Raw genomic sequence first — 23,175 nt, 5'->3', positions numbered from 1 at the left:
TTTTATTACTGTAGAAAAAAACATGGGTATTCAATTTTCCCAAAAAAAATTCCCATCAAAATTTTCCAAAAATAAAATCATCTATGGCCAGAGAGGGATACGACAAACTAAAGACAGCCCAAATCGGACAATCTGTACACGAATTTTACGATCACGATTTGGCGATTCGTTTTCATTTCGCCATAATCCGAAAGTTGTTCAAAGACCTTGTCATTTTTGGGTGTCAACTATTGCGACTAGGACATCTCCTAGTGCACAGGACTTCAAAGAAAGGGGTGTGGCATCAAACTGATGGAGGCACCTGGTGTTTGGAATAATTTAATTTTATCGCAGCCACACATTCCAGGCAAAGATCGTGACTCCGTTACACCAGAGCTGGTGGTCTCAAAATTGACCGTAGAAAAAAAAAACCGGTATATCGCCATCGTATCGCTACAGCTGTTATAAAACTCAATTAGTTGGTAGACATGCTACACAAAAACAAACAAAAACCAGTGCCAAAATAGCTACACTCAACAAAAAATTAGATTAACCAAGAGTTCCACAGCGACAACGGCACATGCAGCTCACAACAAGTTTGGCAGCAAATGGGGTTGGATACGATTTAGGTGTAGTACCCACTTGACATAAGAGAAAACACACGAGCAACATCATAACATTCCGCCTCGGAATGGAACTTCAGTTTTAAGAGCACACAACCCACAAAACCTCGCAGGCAGCATCATACACGTTTGTTCAAAACCTCGCAAAACGGTTTTATTGCTGCACTTTTACGGCTCTCGCCAAACATTGTAGTTTACCTTCAGCCACCGAATCTGCCACTGCATCCAGAAAACGGTGGTTTAAGGACCTGCTGCGGCTGGTGGCTGACTCCGCTCCACCGAACCATTCTCGAGGAGAGATTACAATGTTTACCCCCGGCTTTATGACGTTCTGCGCGCGTATAAATAATTAAATTCAAAATTATGTTCGTGATTATCACAAAGTTTCACATTCACTTACACCCACACACACACACACACACACACACCCGTTCTGACACTTGGAAATGTCCCCGTGGAAGATGCTCCGAGTTACACAGCTGGGTCCAAACACCCAATTTGTTTGACAGGAGCGCTTGCGAGGTGGGCGGGTGAGCGGCGGCAAAGTCACTTTAAAATGCATCTCCCAAATTTTCAACACTTGAAAAGGTGTTGTTTTCGTACCACACCACCACTGCTTCGGGTGAGCACTTTTATACGCTTTTAAAATTTACACAACAACAAAAAGCAGGAACAGGAGCAGGAGCAAAACATCAGAGACGGGGAGTGACTTTTATTCACCGCGCACGCTGGTGAGAAAATGGCCGTTAAATTTATAGGAAAACATCATCTTAAAACTTTACCACCAAGTTATCAACCTCTTTTTTTTTACTTTGCCCAAGGATTAACATTAACAGCAGCGGCAGCCCGAAAGAAGATGAGGAAGGGGAAATCGTTAAATTCAATAATTCATTCAGCTCAGGTAGACCCCTCCTCTCTGAGGGCTCTCCACCTCCTTGTTGTGCGAATAAAGTATACTCCATTAAAAAGTGAGTAGCCGAACCACCAACCCGTTTGGGTCTAATTGACTTTGGCAAAATTTCGGGGGTGCTTCGGATCCCCATATATGGTTGAACTCGGCCCACACTCTCGCGGAGCCTGATCCTACTTGTTTGCCGCGGAATGAAGTGATTAAAAATTAAGCAATCCCATCAAGTCGTGTGTGCGTGTGTGTGTGTGTGTGTGGGAAGTTTCTTGTGGAACTTTTAGCTGTGGCTGATGATCCTTGAAAATGAGTAGACGAAACACACACGATGGGAAGCGATAAATTAGTGAAGGTTTCCCTGCTCTGTTCGGTTTGTGTGCGCCCAATTATGCGAGATTAACAGCATAAAACAGGTTATGGTGTTACCGAGAGCCTTTTGAATTATAGACTCATCATTTTGGAGGGAGTTCATATATGTTTAAAATTCTGATGCTTGGTGATCTAGCTTTGGAAAATTATGTTATTTCAGAGCTTTCATAAAAAACATGTATTTGCCAAGAGTGTAGAGTTTTAGCGTGAGACTACAATAAACATGAATGTATAGCCTGTAAAATGAAAATCTGAAAATTGTGCACGTAATAATAGTAAAAAATTTGAATAGCAGAAACGACTATTTTCTTGATAGATCGCAAAGCTGATGGCATCAATTCAATTGTTATTGCAATTGAATAAATTATTTTAAATATATTTTTCGATCACATCTGCAGAATGAAAAAAAAATCAAGAAAAATAATTAGGGTCATATGTTATCGATCAAAGCGATTCTAAGGTCATTTCAAATCATAAAAGTCATATTTTCGAAATATTATGAATATATAAGTACAATGCATTTGAATATTTTTCGACAATACGTCATTTTCATAAGTTATTCGGGCTTGTCCGACAACAGCAAACGATTGCACAACTAGTTCATTTTATTTGCATTTCAAAATTTGTATATATTCTATTATACTTCATATCAGCAATTTCATGGAAGAATGATGTACTGGAAAAACATTTTTCCCCAATGCTGATATCACACACAGAGCTTCTGATCGATACGAAGAAAGCAGGGAAGATATTTCAAACAGAGGTGCAATTTTTTTTGCGTTAGAAGAACCGCGTTGATTTGCTAGCCGTCGGGTGGAGGGTGCTTCTGTATTTTTTCATTTAGTGGAAGTAATGCTGCGGATGGAACAAAATATGATAGTCTTACGATAACAATGTGATCGTGTATTGGGCATAACTCTCTTTAAGGTTTTTCATACAACCATTCCATGCCAAACCGATATAGCGATACTTATTTTTTCATGAAAAGTGGTAGTTTTGCTTTTTACCGCAAAATATTAGCCACGTTTTTTTTTCGTTAGGGTAATCATTTTCAAAAAATATCACACTTGCGGAAAGATTGAATTCTAGTTGATAGGTCTAATCACATAGGAAGTTTGAACGAAGACTAAAACATGTTAAATTTGCAAAATGTTAACTCAAAAACGAAAAATAACACCTCTCTGATTTAAGGATTTTTAGCTTTTGAACGGCGTAACCTGTTAGCGATTTTTTGAGTGCAGATAAAAAAAATGTTAGTAGGGTTTTCATAAAAAAAATTAAATGAGACCGAAACGCCTACTTTCAGTCGAACACATCAAAAAAGATTTTGTTTTGTGGTTTTCGAGGCGTCTGACTATATGAGACTAATAGGAGAGACTAGTTGTTTGTATGATTTTTCGGAAGCTGAGCAAAAATATCAAAATCTCGTGATATTTTTTTGCATTTGGGAATATCATTTTTTTCATTTCTTTGCTGATTCCGAAAAATATACTCATTTAAAAAATTTTAGCCTTCAAACCGCCGGACCAATTTTTGGTCCTTGAAAATGAATGGAATGTGTTTGAAGGAATATTCAAAGAAAAATTGTAATCTGCGCCTCAAGTACCTAATTTTATTTTATTTTTTTTCAATTTTATATTGATTTGAGCAAATTTACTCATTTTTAAAAAATTGTAACTTCCTTATCGCTCGACTTATATTCGATCGTTTAACCAGAAATGCAAGGCATTTAAATGAAGTTTCTGGAAAAGCCCCTGGAGCTCCAAAACTGAGGATTTTAAACATGAAATAGGAAAACCTCATGAACGCTTTTTTTGATATTGAGATCACTATTCAATTATTTGTTTTTTGCTCATTCCAGAAAATATACTCATTCAAAAAAATTTAACTTTCAAACGAGCTGATCAATTTTCGATCGCATAAAAAAAATTAACGGTATTTGAATCAATTTTCTAGGAGATTTTCGTCAAAAACATACTTTTAGGCAAAATTAAAAAATAAAATTTTGTGGTGTTAGAAGAGATACTCGTTTTTACTATCCCACAGGAAACTGAGACTTTTTAACATGAAATATGAAAATCTCATTAGCGCTGTTTTTATTTTTGAAACTTTGATATAACGTACCACATTTTCAATGGACGAATTTTATACCAACTTGCCTTAGGAGTTGGCAGCACCATCTCAGATTGCATTGAAACGTTGTGGGTGTAAACACATTGGCCGTTTGAGGAACTTTGCATACTTGAAATCTCAAAAAAAATATACGATCACTTCTTGAAAAAGGCCAGTTTCTACCTTAATTTTTTTTACAAAAAATTTAATTCAAAAACTGCAATACTTACAAAATTTTGGTCAAAGAATGAAATGTAGGAAATCGTCTAAATTTCCATAAAAAAATATTTATTTTTTTAAATAACTCTAAGAAAAATAAAAAAAATTGCCAAAAGTAACCGTGCTCTTTTCCCAATGTGTGGGAGATTAGTTCGTAATTCATATCTCGTTTTTCGTATTTCCTATTTCTTTTACGTATTTCTTTTTTCGTATTTCGTATTTTGTATAATTTTCGTTCAGAGTTAGAAAAAAAGTGTTTTTGAGAAAAACAAATATGTATTAATTTTCAAAATATTTTTTTGAATGTATTTTTTTTTTTTGAAAATTTTTTGAAAGGTTTGCTTTTTTTCAACGAAAGCTTGAACAATTCCCTATATTTCGTTGTCTGACGAAAATTCTGTAGTTCTCATAGTTTCCAAGATGGATTTTTTTTGGAAATCATAAGGTTTGTTTTACTTAGCTTATCTTGAAAACTTTAAGATCTCTAAAATTTTAGTCAAAGAATGAAATATAGGAAATAAAATAATCTTTCATAGAAATATACAAAAAATATATTTAAAAAAAACACTGAAAGAAATATATCGAAGTTTCCCTGTATTTAACTTTTCCCATTTTTATCGTCATTTCGAAAAAAATATACTCATTTTTAAAAATTTGAAACTTTCGATTCACCTGATCTTCTTTCAAAAAATGAAAGGTATCTAAATGAACTTTTTAGGGAAAACTATAAACTGCATCCCAAATGTCTATTCGAGACGAATATTTCCATGAAATGCTTTATGCTATATGAGGTGTTAAGACTGAAGAGACCCTTGCTTTTTATATGACTTTTGGAAAATTGAGATTTTTTTACACAACATATCAAAAAAAATAAGAATGGTGTGTGTTTGAGCTATTCAGATCATTTTTTCTAAATATTGAGTTGTGTGTTTACGAATGACGTGATTTTCCGATTTTTTACTATTTTATGTAAAAGAGGTTCAGCACAAAATAAACAAAAATTATATAAAAAGCACTTTTTTTAATCTGACACGCAGCTAACAATCAGTCCTTGAAGGTTAATTAAAATACTTTTCATCTGATGTAAAAATTTCGAAAATCGGTGAGGCGGATTGAAAGTTACAATTTTTTTTGAATGTATATATTTCTCTGAATCAGCATTTAAATATCTCAAAAACGAAAACGTCTCCACAGTCACAACGGTTGCCCGTCCGCCTATGAGGTGAACGACCCGCGCTTCAATTCCAGGTCCCTCGACTGATTGATCTTCTAATGGGCCTTCTTCAAGGCTTAATGTTATATTTCATTTAAAAAAGTCTCAGTTTTCCAAAAATAATATCTCTCAGTATCAAAGACCCCAAAAATGAACGTTTTTAATCTTTTCGCTTAAAAGTAGGCATTTGAAGTATCGTAAACCGGGGGCAAATTGATCACGATTTTCAGAAAAATGTGAATTTTCTGTTTAATTTATACCCAATTATTTTATTATTATTAAAAACCACTATTGGTGCTAAGGTCACAAAACGTTATGAAATGTTTTGTTGAAAAATTTCCTTAAACATTAGTTTGGAGATTTTTTAACAAAACAATTTCAAAACAGCTTTGTCAAATTAAACTTATCGCGTTCAATTCGGTTTCAGCTGAAATATGTTTCTTTGCTAGGCGTAAAAATGGAAACGAAAATGCTGTTCAGAAAAACATTAATGTTTATGCAATTTAATAAGCGATTTGATGAAGTCAGTGACGAAAAGTCCCTACAGATGATTAGTGATCGTATTACATGAAAAAAAAAAAATTCCATGAAATAATACCTTCAAAAATTTCAGTTTGTTTACATTAGTACGTTTGATCAATTTCACCTCGGTGATCAATTCGTCCCAGGATCACGGTACCGTAGAATATGTTTTTTTCTGAAAAGTCTACCGTATACTTTTGATTCAAAGTTAGGAAACGAGAAAAATTAAGCAAATTGGTTGAGCGATTCAAAAGTATATATTGACAGAACAGTCGATTTTTCAGACCAACCCTAAAAGCATTTAGGGTTGGTCTGAAAAATCGATTCAGACCAACCCTAAATTCTTTAATCATTCATTCTTTAATTCTTTTAATCTCTTAATCTCTTAAACTCTTAATCTCAGAACTCTTTCACTCTTTCCACTATCTATCGTTCCCTCAAAACGCAAAACACTGCCATGCGTCTCCATCAGCTTAATTCAACTGGACTTAACCAGTGGAGACGCATGGTAGTTTACATTTCAATATTTTTGTTTATGAAATACTTCGAAATATACATCATTAATTTATTGTAAGAATGACCAGTGGCGTCTCGTCCACCTGTTCAAACTGTATATAGGACAGGTAGACAATCTGAGACAATTAAAAAAAATGTTTTTATTAGTTCACATTTGTAGATGAGGACGAGGGATCATCGGAGGTAATTCATTTGTTATTTCCATATTATCCCGAATATTCTTATTTTCTTTTCTGTTTGGGTGAAAATTGTCCACCGTGAAGAACGTAATCTAATAAGCAGTAATGACTACCGGTAATGTAACGATGTGATTCAAACACTTTTCTGCATCTTCAAGTACGACAGGGCCAACGCAGTCATCTATGTATGAAGCGATCACTACTACTAATGCGCTGCCTTGCGTAAAAATGATATCCGAGGTTCAAAGTTTTCTGCTGAACGAAACCGATGGAAACGATAGAAAACACACACACACGCCATTATTGATTGAACAGGTAGCTCATTTGATCACGCGTCGGCTCTGAGAATGACACATTTTTAAAAAAGTGTATATACCAAAATCGTAAAAAAACGACTCTCCAAACCGCTACAATTTGGGATGGAGTATCCTGAGAATGAAATAAGAGATAACGTGTCTATATTTTTCATATGACTTTTTTTTTAAACTGAATTTATCTACTTTAAGTAATTCATTAAAAACATTTGACTTGGGCACGCTTTGTTTCACGCCCATCTCCTTCATGCGCCATCATTTTCTTCGGACGGGCTCGGATTACAACACATCCTCCTGTAATCTGCCTCAAATAGAACACATTTAGCGGCAGCCGCCGCCGTCGCCCTCGAAACAAATGTGTATTACATACTTACATCGCGTTACGACACCCTCAATTTGAGCTCCTCACTCTTTAGCGCGCGGAAATTTACCCCCACCACATTTCATATTCTTTTCATACTTTTTTTTGCTCTGTGTGATAAAGTTACGCATTCTTCTTTTGATTCCATTTCGCTGGGTCCGTAGGATGATGCTGGGTCCAGGCATCGAGCAAGTGGGAAGGGGGGCGGGCGGAGGTAATCTCTCCGAATGCCGAAACAGCCCAAAAAAGGGGGGTGGGGGAGACGTCTTTGAGAAAGAGCTTGTTTCCTTACCTGCAATGAGAGAGAGAAAAGAAAAAAAAAAGCGGTAATAATAATTTACAAGAGTACTTTTTGGCTGTTTTTATGAAGCGCGCACACGGCTGCGATTTAAGATATGGACTCTTCTTCTGATTCGCGCTTTTGTGTTCCCTTCGAGGGGAGGGAGAAAAATAGCACCAGAATTACATCATACGGGTTTTCTGCATGTTTTTTTCTCGTGTTTCGCCGGCTGAGATTTGAGATTAGGTTTCTCCGTTTCTACGCGCGGAGTGAAACCTTTTGGAAATGGCAGTGAAAATTGTTTTCTATAATCTTCATCATCGCTGGGAAAAAAGTTTTCTTCATTTTTCCCCCGCTATTGCCACTCTCGAGTTATTTACTTTTTTTTTCCATGGAACAAATGGATCCTGGAAGGCAGGCTCTGCTCCACCAGCGTTCCGTCAACGAAAAATTCAATTTAAAACTGTTCTTTTGAAATATTAAAATACTTTACTCAACATCAGCTCGTACAAAAGTGGTGCACACGTATACCAACCATGACACTCACCGCGGCGAATGTATTTGTCTTTTGACGGGGAAGTTTTCGAGCGTTGGAAAACATATCTATCGGAATGATAACGTTTTTCCGGGGAAGATGTGGGTGGAAAGAGAGATAGAGAGCGGGGAAGGAATCATTGGCATTTACAAACTAACTGGTGAGATATTGTTTTAACATTCCACAGCCGCCAAATTATGTGATGAATTTAATTCCGAGAGAAAGCCCCACTCAAAAGGCATTTTCATTTTTTCGCATCTGTCAACGGAAATGTGAGGATGAGGGAGGCGCAGACAGCGAATGTCTTCCGAGGTCGGATTTTCTCCTATACAATCCTTGCAAGGCTAGGTGGTGGGATGAACACAGATTTTTAAGGGGTAACGCGAATCACACGCATTTAAGCTTTGGGAAATGATTTAATGTGAATTAAATTGTGACGTATTCCAAATTGAACGAAAAAGCGAATGGAAAATCTCTATATGAAAATTTCCGAGAATCTATGAACTTAAATTGAATAGTGTTTGAATTTCAATTGAATATTTTTGAAACAAACTGTTAAACACTATCTCCCTCCCCAATAAAGCTTATATATTTATTTCCTATCAAAACTATTTGGACCCGTTTTAAATTTCACCCTAAAGTATACCAAAAAATAAATATTTGGCGCATATTTTGATATCCTACATTGAATGAGCGCAAAAGTATCATCAAAGTTACTATCTACCCACCCTGGTACAGCATTTTCTCAAGCGAGAAGGCAATTTTGTGTATAATATATACTTTGCAAATCAGCACACATCAAAGGTTTCACTTTGTTTATGCTCTCCGTTTTACTCTCCGAAAACACTTCACCTTCACCTTGTCGAAAATGTTGCTATTTATGGTTTATGGGGAACAAAGAGACCTCAGATGCAATGCATTACTATGCATCTTCATTAGTTTTTTGTATGTTGAGTGTAACTGAACTGAACCAATGGAGACGCATGGTAGTTTTGAGACAAAACATAAGACTCAATATTTAAGTCCCGTATTTTTTTACATGGTGTTACGGTGTTACGGCCCAGGACCCAGGGCCGGACATAAAATAATTAAATATCAAAATTGAAGCGTAACGGGCCTCTTTGAAATCAATAAAAACAGGACCAATGTAAACAAAATAATGCCAGCAGGAGGGAACCACATGTTTGTGCCTTTCCTTCAATTGGTTTTATATAGTTTCCACGATAGGCGCACCAGAATTCTATAACTTAATAATGGATTTTCCGACAGTATGAGCGCACTTTTGAAGTTCATATTCACTGTTTTTACGAGGCGCGTAAAAGATAATCGCGTTAATTACAAAAATCGCGTAAATTCCAACATTCTCCTTTTTTTCAGCTACTAATTGGTGATACAATACCAACTTATTTCGTGAAAAGTCACATCAATTAGCACATGAAATCTGTTTACACTGGAGTCACTTATTACGCGGTTGATACGTTTCACGTGAAAAAAAACCGCGTAAATTCCGAAATACGCACAAAAAAACGCGTAAATTCCGAAATCCACGTAAAAAGCTACTTCAGTGTGAGAAAAAGATAAACAAAATCATTAATTTATTGTAAAGCTAGCCAATGACACCGATTTTTGCATCGTTTCGCTTTAGATCGAACATGAGAAAGCAGTCCTTCTTCACGCTACATATGAATGCCAGAATGACTCTCATTCAGATCGATTCAAATGCTGTATGAATAATATTGGTGAGATGAATAAAAAGAATATTTCAAGTCAAAATTTATATTGCAAAGTTATTTTAAAAAAATTGGAGATTCTGCATGACACTCAATAAATCTGTAATCTGTAACTACAGATTCTTGGTGTCAAAAAATCTGAAAAATCTGTATAATCTGTCTGTTGGTATGGTAACCCTGATTGTCAGGGCGAATTGGAACATTTATTTATTCGAGCTGTTTTTTTTATTTTGATGAGATGAAAGATTGTGCAATAGGCCTGCCTGAGTAATCAGTTGTCGGCGCCGTCGGTGTAGTAGTAAGCGTGACTGCTATGTCTCTTCTAATCTAACTTATATTATAAATCATTGCACAATGGTCCAGGAGATGTATTTAAGTGGAAATTAGCTTTTAGAGCTCGACAGTTATTCTCTAGACAAAAACTGTCTTCGACAAAGTTGTTACATACGATAGAACGCTCATTTTTATGTTATCAAAAATAGGGTGATCAAAATTGTCGATGAAATAAAAAATCTAACTTTCTTATCTTCATAGATAGATGTAAACATTGTTCGTCAATGTTATAGTACTATTTATTTGAGACATCTTTGTAGAACAAAGTTTTTTTCTATCTCTTGAAATCATCACCGTTAGGGTCACCATGAAAAAAACTTTTTTTTTATCTAAATTTTATATTTCAAATTCTACATACAAACTGTCTTCGGAAGACTTTTAGAGCTTAATAATACAAAATTTTTGCGATGCAAAACTTGACAATATCTCAACTTCACTTAAAGTTATTGATATTTCTTCCCAAAAAATACGCTCTTTTCAACTGTTTGTCATTCTATCTGGGGCAAACATAAACAAAGTTTATTTACGGCATTTGAAAGAGCATATTTCAATCTACATGATGTGTGATTTTCAACACTATGTTATTTTTTGTGTTTGAGTGAATTAAAATTGAAATCATGAGTTTTTGGGTAAAAAACATCAATAACTTTAAGTAGGATTAAGATATCGACAAGTTCTGCATCGCGAAATGTTGAAATTTATAAGCTCTAAAAGTCGTACGAAGACAGTTTTGATGTAGAATTTGAAATATGAAAGTTAAAAGAAAAACCCCGTTTTTTCATGGTCACCCTAATGCAACTTAGAAAAAAAGCGCTAAATTGATTATATTGAAAGATAGAAAAAAGCTTCGTTCTACAAAGTTGTTTATAATGATTGGGGCTAAAACATTGTTCAACTTTCTTATCTATAAAGATAAGAAAGTTAGATTTTTTATTACATCGACAATTTTGGTCATCCTATTTTTGATAACATAAATATGAGCGCTCTATCATATGTAACAACTTTGTTGAAGACAGTTTTTGTCTAAAGAACAAATATATCGCACAAAAGTTGTTTTTGGCGCTTTGTATGTAGAATTTGACATATAAAAGAGCAAAAAACAGTTTTTTTTCATGGTGACCCTAACGTAACATAGAAAAATGGGACTATAGACTAAGAAAAAAAACTTTGATGTCTCAAATAACTAGGACTACAACATTGTCGAACTATTTTTACCTCTATCTATAAAGATAAGAAAGTTAGATTTTTTTATTTCATCGACAATTTTGGTCACCCTATTTTTGATAACATAAAAATGAGCGCTCTATCGTATGCAACAATTTGGTCGAAAACAGTTTTTGTTCGGAGAATAACTGACGAGCTCTAAATGCTAATTTCCACTTATTTACATCCCCTGGACCATTGTGCATTGGTGAAATAGAAAAGATAAATTGAATGTTGTTTCTCCCATGTGCGATGTTTTACTCTCCGCTGATCCTCGGGTGTGATGAGATTTCTATTTGTTGTTGCTGGTCTCCGATGTTGTTTTCGTCTCCTTTTCGCACATGGTTGGGTTGGTTCCGTTGTTTCTGTTTGCTACGTTTTGTTTGCCATGTTTTGTCTGTCGTTTTTTGTTTGTCTGGTATTTGCTGGTCGTTCACACCAGACAACACAGCTGATTTTTTCAGGGTGATATGCACCGGGTGTAATAATAGTCGCAAACAAGTATCTAAAAAATACAGCTTCACTATAAAATAACTATACTCTCTTTTTGAAAAGAGGAAAATGGTTGTAAGCCACACTGTATTTCGTGAAATATGCATTTAATCAGAATGTTACCAATAATGTTACCTAACAGTTTGAGAAATGATGAAAAAAACTCAAATTACTCAGAATTCAAATCAATCCATTCAAATTAAAATGAAAATAGTTATATCTGTCAGTGATTATCAAAATCTTTATATCAATAAGCTTCTGGAGCACCGGTAAAGTTTGATAAAATGAAAAAAAAAAGAAAGACAAAAACAATGACAAAAAGACAGTAAATGAACAGTAATTCACCTTCATACAAATACTAGCTGACCTGGCAAACGTTGTTCTTCTATAAAAATTATTTCTAGTAAATAATAAATGTTAAATAAAACATAATAAAGTTTCTTACATTTTTTTACATAGAACACATATTTGATTTTCATTTATAATTTTTGTTTTAAAATCGTTCCACCCGAAAATCCATAACCATTTTTGCTTCAAAGAAATGGAACACGGAGCTCAATATCGTCTATGTCAGATTGCGTTGCCACATTTGCCCAAGTCGACTGAATTTGAGTCTAATGGATTACAAAGTGCGAAATTGGGATAATTTTAACCCGATCGGATTCAAGAACACAGGCGAATAGTTAATCAGTGAACAGATCTGGAACCTCTGAGGAAATTACACTGTCGATTTTCCCAGTGCTTCTTTCGTCGACCAACCAAAATAAAAATGTGTGTATTAGGTAATGAGGTATGAGGTTATAACAATGCATTGCGTTGTGGCCTGGCAATAGCAAAGGCTGTGTCTGCGTTGCTTGTGATAGCGTCTCTGGCGGTTTTTTAAAAAATTCAAAAACGACGCGTCACGAAAATTGTCCAGTTTTGAACGCCTATTGCTCATTCATTTTTTGATGGATTTACACAAATGTTTGCCCAAATCGATTTGGATGATCCATAAAAATCGATTACAATTTCCCTGACACGGACTTCAAAATCAAACACGGAATCAATTCAAGAATATGATCCAGGTGGTCTTCGTAGTCTAGTGTGTTGTGTGTCCGCTTACTGAGCAATCGATCACGGGTTGAGTCCCAGGTTCTACCATCAAAAAGTTTCTAAAGTTTCTTTTTCGAGGCTAGAGGCGAACGAACTTTAAATTTTGAAGCTCCAATAATACGAGATATAATCAAAACGTGTTTTCAAGCGTGCATCAAAATCCTAACAAAAATAACGTTGCATCGATGAAAACGTTGTTTCGCTTAGCAATCTCTGGATGAATCCCTGGTCACCCCGGAAGTGGATTCCTGGGATCCACACCATACATATAATTAACCATTTCCGAGTATCGAAAAGCACTTCAAGTGCGACCGTGGTGTTAAAAATGGGTGTTTCAAAACAACATTAAAACGCTGCATACAATTTATGCAACGGCGAAAGGAGATAACAGGGAGAAAAAAAAGCTGTACACGATAACAACAGCTGGTGACACATTTTGCCACTGCTCTCCTACCGCCGGTTTTGGCACCATACTCGCTACATCACCACCATAGGGTGGTGATAGCGAGCATAGCGAGAGCGAGCGAGTCGATGTGTAAAGCTGAGTTACAATGATCGGGGGGTCCATTGACACTTCGCAACCCAGGGATTGGGTTGCTCGGGCAGAGGCAGTAGAAACCCATTTCACACCGATAGGCCGGGAGTACCACGCACGTATGTACGTATCACATCAATAAATCAATCATTATTTATTCATCGCTAAACGTACTAATTTACATATTTATGGATTGAAATTTATGGCGACAGGTGGGTTGCGCGAGTCATCCCCCCGGGGAGTGGTTGGCAGGGAGGATGGAATAACAAAACGGGATTGATATCTCTATATCGTGTGCCCGATTCGATACGAAAAAAAAACGGGTTCGAAGTGGGCCCGGTTGGTCGGTTGTAGTAGTTTTGTTTTTAACGGTTGCAACATTGTCGGGTTTAATACTCACCCGTGGACCGGGAATGAGAAAGGCTCGAGCGGAAATTGAAGTCTCATGGGATGAATTTTCGCGCGCACAAAAAAAACGGCATGTCTAAACGAAACATCTGCTTGCTATTACTGGGCGACAGTGAGTATGATGAGTTGGGGCAGATTTATGCCATATTTTTGAACCGGTAAATTGATTTTTCTTCTTCCATGCAACGCCGCACCCTGTCGGAGTATTACAATTAATATCTACTACTACTCAGCCTAACGTTGCGTTGATTGCGATGATGGGCAATCTTATCGCCGGCAATCGATCTGTTGACATTCTGCCAGCAGCAGTGGAGCATGCATTTTCCCAATGTGCTAATGGCATGTGAACTTATACTTAAGTGCACCACCGACTATTGCCACCGATAATGGATTGCGATTAGCGTGACTTCTCATCACTACTTTCAACCACAAATCGTGACGAATGGGGATTATGAATATGAGTTGACTAAAGGGCGAACACGAAATTATTGCGACACATTCAACAGGGCATAAACTTTTTTACCATTGGGTAGAAATCAACCAAATTTTGCACACTTTCGCATTGATGTGTATTGTCTACATGCTGTCAAACTCGAAGTCGTGTTTTTCGATTCAACGAAAATAGAGGTGAACCAACGCGAGTCGAGAGAACAAATTCTTTCCAAACAGCTGGCATTTCCTGACCTGTCGCACCGGCAGTCGGGAAAAATGTTGAACATTCACCATTCAACCGTCGCCAGAGTGTTGAAGCGGTTCCAGGGGCGGTTGACGTTGGACCACGGCAAAGGAGCTGGAAGAAAACCGCGACCGGAGAACAAAAAGACGGATGATGAACGACGAAACGTATATAAAAGCCGCAAGGGCAAGTTCGATGTGGACGACAAATTTAAGAAGAAAATGTCGAAGTTCGCCTCCAAATATCTCGTTTGGCAGGCCATCTGCTCTTGCGGACTGAGGAGTGAGCCTTTCGTGACAAAGGGCACAGTAAATGGCGAGATCAACAAATCTGAGTGCCTCGAGAAGCGCTTTTTGCCGTTCTGGCAGCAGCACGACGAAGCTCCACTATTTTGGCCAGATTTGGCATCATGCCACTATTCTAAAAGTGTCCTGGAGTGGTATGAGGCCAACTCTGTCCATTTTGTTCCAAAGGACATGAACCCGCCAAACTGTCCGGAGCTGCGGCCGGTGGAGCAGTACTGGGCAATAATGAAGCGGGTACACACACCGAGTCGTGACATCAGGTTTAAACAATCCAACCCAAGCATTCACTCTGAACATAATTTTCTGAGAAAAAATCGTTCAAGACTATAGACAGCTTACAAAAATGCCGCAGGCTATATGTCGCATGCTACATGTCGCAAACTACATGTCGCATGCTACATGTTGCATACTACATTTCACATACTACATGCAGGGGGGGGCCACTCAATTTCTTTATTTGAATTCCCGCTTTTTTCCCGACTTTTGCCCGCACAATTTCACGAAATTCCCGATTCTCAAAAATAAAAATTTTATAGTATTGTATCATTACTTAAACATTGATTTCTGAAAGCCGAATTACGATAATATTTCGCATGGCCACCTGTGACAAAAAAAAATTGACGGTGCGTTATTCAGCAACAGACTTTGGGTTAGATGTAGCGTTCAGGAGATACGGACGAGATTGTTTCTGAAATATATGCACCTAAGACCCGAAGCGCTTTGAACTGAATTAAATTGAGTGAATATGAACCGTGAGTTTCGATATCAATCTCTTCTCTTAAAACTAAGAAAATTAAATCGTCTGTCAGAGCAGTGCTCACTGAAAATAAATTATCGTTCAAGGGGTTAAAGTAATAACCCGAACTCAATTATTTTATCAACTATCGCAAACAAAATTACACAGAATACTTTTCTTGTTAAAATAACGCTGGACAAAAAAGCACAGCAGGAATAGGAGCATATGAGACGAGATGAAGTAAATAACACGAAGTAAGTAGTTTTTCTCTGAAATGCGTCCCATTTTTACTCCAGAACCTTGATTTATTTTAAGATCTTGTTTCGGTCCGTATGTTGAATCTACATTTCGACTATCAACCATTATTTTTTCAAAGATACGAATGTTTCTATTGGATACCATAAGAAAAGCATAAGAGAAAAGAAAGTGAATTAATACACTATGATCAAAAAGTACCGGTTTTTTTTTTGTTTAAACGTACCGTGCATGCGGGAACCAGTTTATTTGAATTTCTTATGTTGGTACGACCTTAAGACGCACAGGTTAGGTTTTAGTGCTATCCAACCATTAGTGTCTGCCGACAATTCAGAGATTTTGCCTGATGATAACGCGCCATCGCACCGAGCTCGAACTGTACTGAATTATTTGACCAAACATCAAGTAAATACCATCGAACAAGCACCGTATTCACCTGATATGGCCCCGTGCAACTTTTTTTTTGTTCTCCAAGTTGAAGTTGCCACTTCGTGGAAAGAGGTTTCAGTCGATCAAGATGATTAAAGAGAATGTGACGAGGGAACTAAAGGCCACCCCTTCGTCGGCCTACCAAGAATGCATGGAGGACTGGGTCAAGCATTGGCACATGTGTGTTGCTCCAGATGGATCATATTTGAGGGGCTCAGAAGGAAAGGGGTGTAAGTGACTTGATCGGTTTCACTTTCCAACTTTCTCTTTAGTTAATAATTCAATTGCAAAAACGTTCCAATTTGAGTATGCTATAGAATCCGTCAGATTGGGTTCTGGCCTATCTTCCAGATTATCAAATACAGCTAGGAATGTGTTTGCAGCTAAGTCGATATAGAGAAATGGATGATGTCACTTACACCCTTTTCATTGTGAGCCCCTCATCTTGAAGGAGTTAAAATAAATTTGCCTGATATTTAACTCTATTTTGTTTTATTCAAAAATTCCCGGTACTTTCAGATCATAGGGTAGTATTATGTTTTTAGGCGTTATTACAAATCCAGTTCAGCTTTCAACACTTTCTAATTTTCTAGGTTTTCAAGGCTGCTGGGCGTCAACCAACATCTTCATTTTTTACGTTATTTCGCTTCAAGTTTCGAAACAAATTTCGTTGAAAAAAAAGGGTTCTTCATCTTGGTACATCGAAGAGAGAGAATTGTTGACGTTTTCATACGCTTCATACGCAGTGTTTTTTTGACGATCTAAAATGTATATTTTAGATGGCCAAAAAAACACTGAGCAAAAAATCCCGACTTCATAAAGCATTTCTCGACTTTGTCGCTCATTTTTCCCGATGGATTTTCATTCCCCACTTTTTTTCCGCATTTTCCGCTTTCCCCGAATGGGTGGCCACCCTGTACATGTTGCATACTACATGTCGCATGCTACAAGTTATCTCACAGGAGTCCCGGTTTTGCAAAAACGAGGAACTAAAATTGGCTCAAATATGATTTTTTAATTGGCTGAAAAATTGGAAAATTTTAATTTTCATCCCTTCACCCCGCATTGAAGCTGTCAGATACTGAATCAATATAGAGTTTTCTTCAACAGTCAGACAAAATCCAGTTGTTTCCGATCGGAAAACGGATCTTTATATTGTACGAGAGTACAAAAAGCATAACCCACCTTCGCATTCACCCTGCAGCCTGCCGTCAAATGTCTCATTAAACGAACGCGATAAGGCTTCGAATTACCGCCGAAGGGGGCGCAGAATACGATTACCGTTTTGGAGTACGGTGCAATTATCGCCGAGCTCTAGAGCATGAAAAAAAAACAAATTTCCTCGACAAAACACAACACAACACCACCCCTCGCGATTGATTCTTCAATATTTAATCTTCCCCGAACCCCAACTTTCCGAAGGTACGATAATTCCATCCCGGCAAACATCTCTTTTATTCATGGTATTTAAATTTTCCGAAAGGGAATTTTCTTCTCCGACAGAAAGAGGGAAAAAACAAATGAAAAGTGGCGGCGGGGTGAAAAGGTCGCATTTTTGTTTACCGAACCGCCGAAATTCTTGACCCCGCTCTCTCTTGCGTGCCGCCTGTTTTTTTTCCGGCGCTTCCAGAGCCCCTTAAGAAAAACGCTAAAAATAAACGTGCCAGCTTCGCACGGAAAAATCAAAGGAATTCTCTATCTGTGTTGTCTGTCCCATCCGAAATAAAGCTGAGCTGCGCTCAACGCTCAGCAGCGCGCCATGAATAAGTAGAGAATGAAATTAAAAATTGAACAACACGAGAAAGAAAAAAAAACGCAGACTTGCTCGCCCTCCCTGTCCCGCGGGTGAATACCTGTAATCAGAGTTCCCTTGGTCTTTTCCTGCTGACGCGCTGCTACTGAGGCTATTATAAGCTTAAAATCACGGTGAGCCTGGTACGAGGACGAGTGAAAACACAACTAACAATGGTGCGCCGCGCACCCCCCCGAGATGGGAAATAAAAAATCGTGTTTATAATGATCTGCCCACTTTCCCGGCCCCAGTCGACCCCCCACCCCCCTTTCGTCACGGCGTTCCAAGGACGCGCGATAACAGGCAAAGGATTATTCAATTAAATATGGCTCGCGGGAGCCAAATACTGGACACGCCAGAAAGGCAGTCTGTGTTTGCTTGCACTTCCCGAGTGGACTTCGTCGAGCCAGGAAAGAAAGGATCAACCAACGGAGGCCGTGCGCTTATCCCATGCACAATAACCCTCGTTAAGCGCGAGGAGGTTAGACGGAGACCACCTCTTCTTGTGGGGGAGGATTTTTCCCATTCAACCCGAAAGGAATTTTTTTTCCGGTTATTTGGGCGCAAATGCAGTGCGGGGCTCGCCAGGAAGCCGAAAGTTGATATATCAGGTTTTTAGCATTCCGAGCTAAGCGAGAAAGTAATACTGTAAAACTTGATCAATTGTTTCTTAGTCTTCTCAAATACGAGGGGAAGCACTTCTCAGTTACAGGCTGGAATCTGAATACGCATTCTGATTTCTATTCCGATTTATGTAATACCAGATGTGTGATTTTCTAATTTTTTTTGTCTTTATTCAAGAGACTTTCACCAAGATGTGTTAATATGAAAACGATATTCGCTAATAGGCTGCTTCAATTGTCTGTGTTTTTGCATTTTTACCCTCCTATTTTCTCGTTTTCAGCAGACAGCAATAACAAATTTCACAAGGCAGCAAAATTTATTTTATTTCGAGAATCCTAATTTTTTTTATTTATTTCGAGAATCCTAAGCGTCAAAACTCATGGGTATAACCTGGGCAGGCCCTCGACATCGAATGCACGAACTCGTTAAGCAGCATCCAACCTTTGAAGTGAGGATGGACCCTAAATAATTTCCTACATTTCATTCTTTAAACAACATTTTGTAGATCTTCTGGTTTTTAAATTACGATTTTTCGAAAAACTCAAAATTACAAAAAAATCTCACACAAAATAAGGCATTATACAAAATTTTAGCCAGAGAGAGAAATGTAGCAAATTATATATGTTTCATTAAAAATATCAAACAAAATTTTGAAAAACAAAAATTCATTGAAAAAAAATATTATGAAAACTAACTATTTTTACTATTTTTTTCGAAAACATGTTTCTTTTAAATTATTAATATACGAATAGCTCATACAATTTTCAACAATTCACCCATACATCGGAAGATAGGCACTTTTACAGGAAAAAAGTTTTTCGAGCAACAACTTTTTTCATGTTTTTATTTGAAAAATTACTATTAATGTTTAATTTGTAACATTTTTTGAACAAATGATCGTGATTAACATGCTCTGCTAATCTTTTTCTATCTATAAACATGTCAAGAACATGTCAAACGCGAGAATTTACACACAAAAATGTTACGAGTAAAACTTTTTTTTTTTAGCTTTGCGCAGTGGCGATATCGTAACCAATGAGGTTTAACCGAGGTGCGATTATTGCTAGTTGAAAAACTTTTTTTTTCAAGAGTCTTCATACAAAACATTCCTTTTATTCCAGAAACTATAAAAGGTAGAAAGTCTTCGACGAAAGTTCATATTTCAATAAAATCTAAAACATTGTCGAATACCCCATATCGCTATCTTGACTTTGAACAAAATTAGTATTAGTTGTATTTTTTCAAAGTAACATGGAAAAGTTATTGTTGGAAAATTATCCTGTAAAAGTGTCCATCTTTCGAAGTATTGACGACTTCTTGGAAATTGTAGGGATTATTCATATATTTTTTTGAGAAATTTCATTTTTCTCAAAAACGTATTTTACGTTTCTTTTAATTTTTCTTTGGTATTTTTATGAAAATTCAAACAATTTTCTACATTTCATCCTTTGACCAGAATTTTGCAGATATTAAAGTTTTTGCGTTAGATTTTCTGTTAAAAAATCAAGAAAAATGTTTTGACCCTTTTCGAAAAGTAGTCTGATTCATTTATGAATATTAGTCTTGTGTTGGTCTCCATCCAAATTAGAATGATACATCAAAATTGGAAAATATTGAGGTAAAAAAGAAAAATTCGGTGCATCTGGAGAAAACTGAAAAAAAAATTTTGGGCGGGATGAAGGAATTTGAAGGGAAAATTGTAAACTTCGTTCCAAAAGTCCACATTTAGCAAACATTTTTTATTTTAATTATATTTTAGATTTTATGATTTTATATTTTTATGTTTTTATATTTTTATATTTTTACTAGCTGACCCGGCAAACTTCGTCTCGCCCAAAATTTGTTTTTTGTTATCAATACCTTCAAACATTCACATTTTTTACTAAGCGCAAGTTCATGAGTCCAATCGCAGAACTGTTCATTGATTGTTCACCGTTGAATTTACCTTTTACTAAAAAAATTCTAGTACGTCTCCCAAAACTCATCATTATGATATCAGATTATTTTAAGACACAATTCTCGTTCAAGATTTTTCAACCACTTTTAAATAACATATTTCTCCGTTACATGGAATAAATGTTCGATACAGAAAATATGATAGAATGAAGACAGACCCTTCCGCTCTTCTCTCCCTAGAGAGGGGGGAGTAGTGTCCATTCATCATAGAAACGTTTCGTGCCCCCTAAATTCTTCATATGCCAAATTTGGTTTCGTTTGCTTGATTAATTCTCGAGTAATGCAGAAATTTGTGTTTCATTTGTATGGCCGCTCCCCCCAAAAACCCCTACATACCAATTGTCATGTCGATCGGTACAGTAGTTTCCAAGTCCATAATAATCAGACAGACAGAAATCCATATATATATATAAATATATATATATATATATATATATATATATATATATATATATATATATATATATATATATATATATATATATATATATATATATATATATATATATATATATATATATATATATATATATTGTTTTTATATTTTTATATTTTTTATATTTTGAAAAAAGGATCTACTGTAAATGAATAAGTTTGGATTTTACTCATACCATCGATTTTTATTGTTTCTTATGTTTCCGACAAATTTTACACACATATTTTTTATTTCATCCTTAGGGTTCATTATTATGAAATGCTGTGGTCTAAAAAATCGTCTTTTTTCACCAATACAAAAACAGTGGTAGACATTCGTTTAGCTGCACCCTATTTTTTCTCAATATTTTTAAAAATAAATCAATTATTTGTAAAGTTTTGTTCATAAAAGACTATTATTGTTTATTTTCATCGAATTCATTCTAAAAAAAAAGTATAATTCACTTTTTGTTTTCTAAGTAATTGAAATATGTGGACATTGTGGACATTCGTTCAGCCGCATCCTAAAATTTCTGTAAAAGAAAATTTGTGCGGCAAATTTCGAGTCCAATCGGTAACTTATATTTAGCATGTCCACCTCCATTTCGGATCACTTTGAAAACTCGTTTTGGCATCGAGTTAGACAGCTTTTGAAGTGTTGCCATATTGATTATAGCCCAACACTCCTGAATTACTGCCTTCAGGCTGGAAATGTTGTCAAATTGTTATCCGTTTGCATAGACCATCTCGGCCAAGATACTCCATAGATTTTTTATGGGATTGCAATCGACTGCAAGCAGGTCATTCAAGAAGCGGAATGTCCTTCTCAGCAAACCATGCCTTCGATCGCTTGGAAACGTGGATCTATGCATTATCCTGCTGAAAAAAGCGATTTCCTCGGTAGCGTTATTCTCAATATGGCCAATCAAAACGTCCTCCAGTAATTGAAGATACTTTTCGGAGTTCATTCGGGTGAAAATGAAACAAATGGGAAGTTTGCTGTGATAGGAAACGGCTCCCCACACTGTCAAACTTCCGCCCCCAAAGTTTCGCTTCGATCTCACGACATTCCGTCGACTTAAATTGTACCAATAGCAACTGTAACAGTACGGGCCTTCCAAATTGAACTTTTTTTTCGCCGGAAAATACAACATTTCTCCATTCTAGTTTCCATTCCATGTATGGCCGGGCGAAAATGAGATGGTTCTGCTTATGGGTGGCGGTCAGTTTCGGCTTCCCTTGAAGTTTCTTCCGCATTATGTTTGGTGACTCATTCAAGATGCGCGCAATATGCCTCTTCGTTACTGGAACAACCGATTCTGCCTTAATGTATGAACAGGCCATCGTTTCCTGGTTCCTTCGTGTCTTATCCGACCTTTAAGACGCAAAGTAACTTTGGTGTTCCCATTTGTTGGTCGTTATATCCCATATTTCTGGCATTATTTAACACTTTCGATGCCCCGTCACCCACATATGGGTGACACTTTCCTCGTTCAAATTGAATAGGATTTTTAGAAGGAATTTAATAGAATAGGCACGTAAATGTAACTATAGGATATGAAGAAAAATAATAAAATCATAACCATAATATTATACTGTTTATACTATTCTTTTTATTAATTTTTATTACGGATAGTTTTTACTGCAGTTTTTTGCAAGACCCCTAGAATATGACTTTGGCATGTGTTATTGTCATCAATTCGTTTTCAATTGAAAACAAACATTGCTAGATCATGTAAAAGTTATCTACAAACTAAGTTTGATCTTCATTTAATAATTTATTCGCAAGTTGGGCCCTGCAAGAAACTCAAAAACGTCGCGTTGGGCGACGAACGTGTTAAAATAATTCCGTACCACTTCCTCAGATAGCCCAATTTTTATTACGATCGAGCGATTAGAAAACTTTTGTTCACTGAATATCTTTATTATTTCCCGCCCCTCTTCCGTCAATAGAATACCTTTCGCCATTCCTTTGAATTCTACGTAGATCTGACCAACTTCTTATGTTGCACATCTAATATTTACCTTGTAAATTGAACATTCCCAAGTTTTTTTCAAAAAAGACA

The 23,175-nt window shown here is 36.5% G+C and overlaps 1 protein-coding gene and 1 pseudogene across 11 annotated transcripts in view; one reads left to right on the top strand and one right to left on the bottom strand.

Moving 5' to 3' along the window:
• Positions 1-23,175, bottom strand: part of LOC129775128 (polypyrimidine tract-binding protein 2) — a 658,886-nt gene that overhangs the window by 211,684 nt on the left and 424,027 nt on the right. The gene's annotated exons all lie outside the window — the stretch shown is intronic.
• On the top strand, positions 19,746-19,902 carry LOC129763888 (U4 spliceosomal RNA; annotated as a pseudogene).

The sequence above is a fragment of the Toxorhynchites rutilus genome, chromosome 1 (genome assembly GCF_029784135.1).
Source record: "Toxorhynchites rutilus septentrionalis strain SRP chromosome 1, ASM2978413v1, whole genome shotgun sequence".
Classification (NCBI taxonomy): domain Eukaryota; kingdom Metazoa; phylum Arthropoda; class Insecta; order Diptera; family Culicidae; genus Toxorhynchites; species Toxorhynchites rutilus.
The sequence above is the reverse complement of the archived record's forward strand: the minus strand, read 5'-3'. Positions and strand labels throughout refer to the sequence as shown.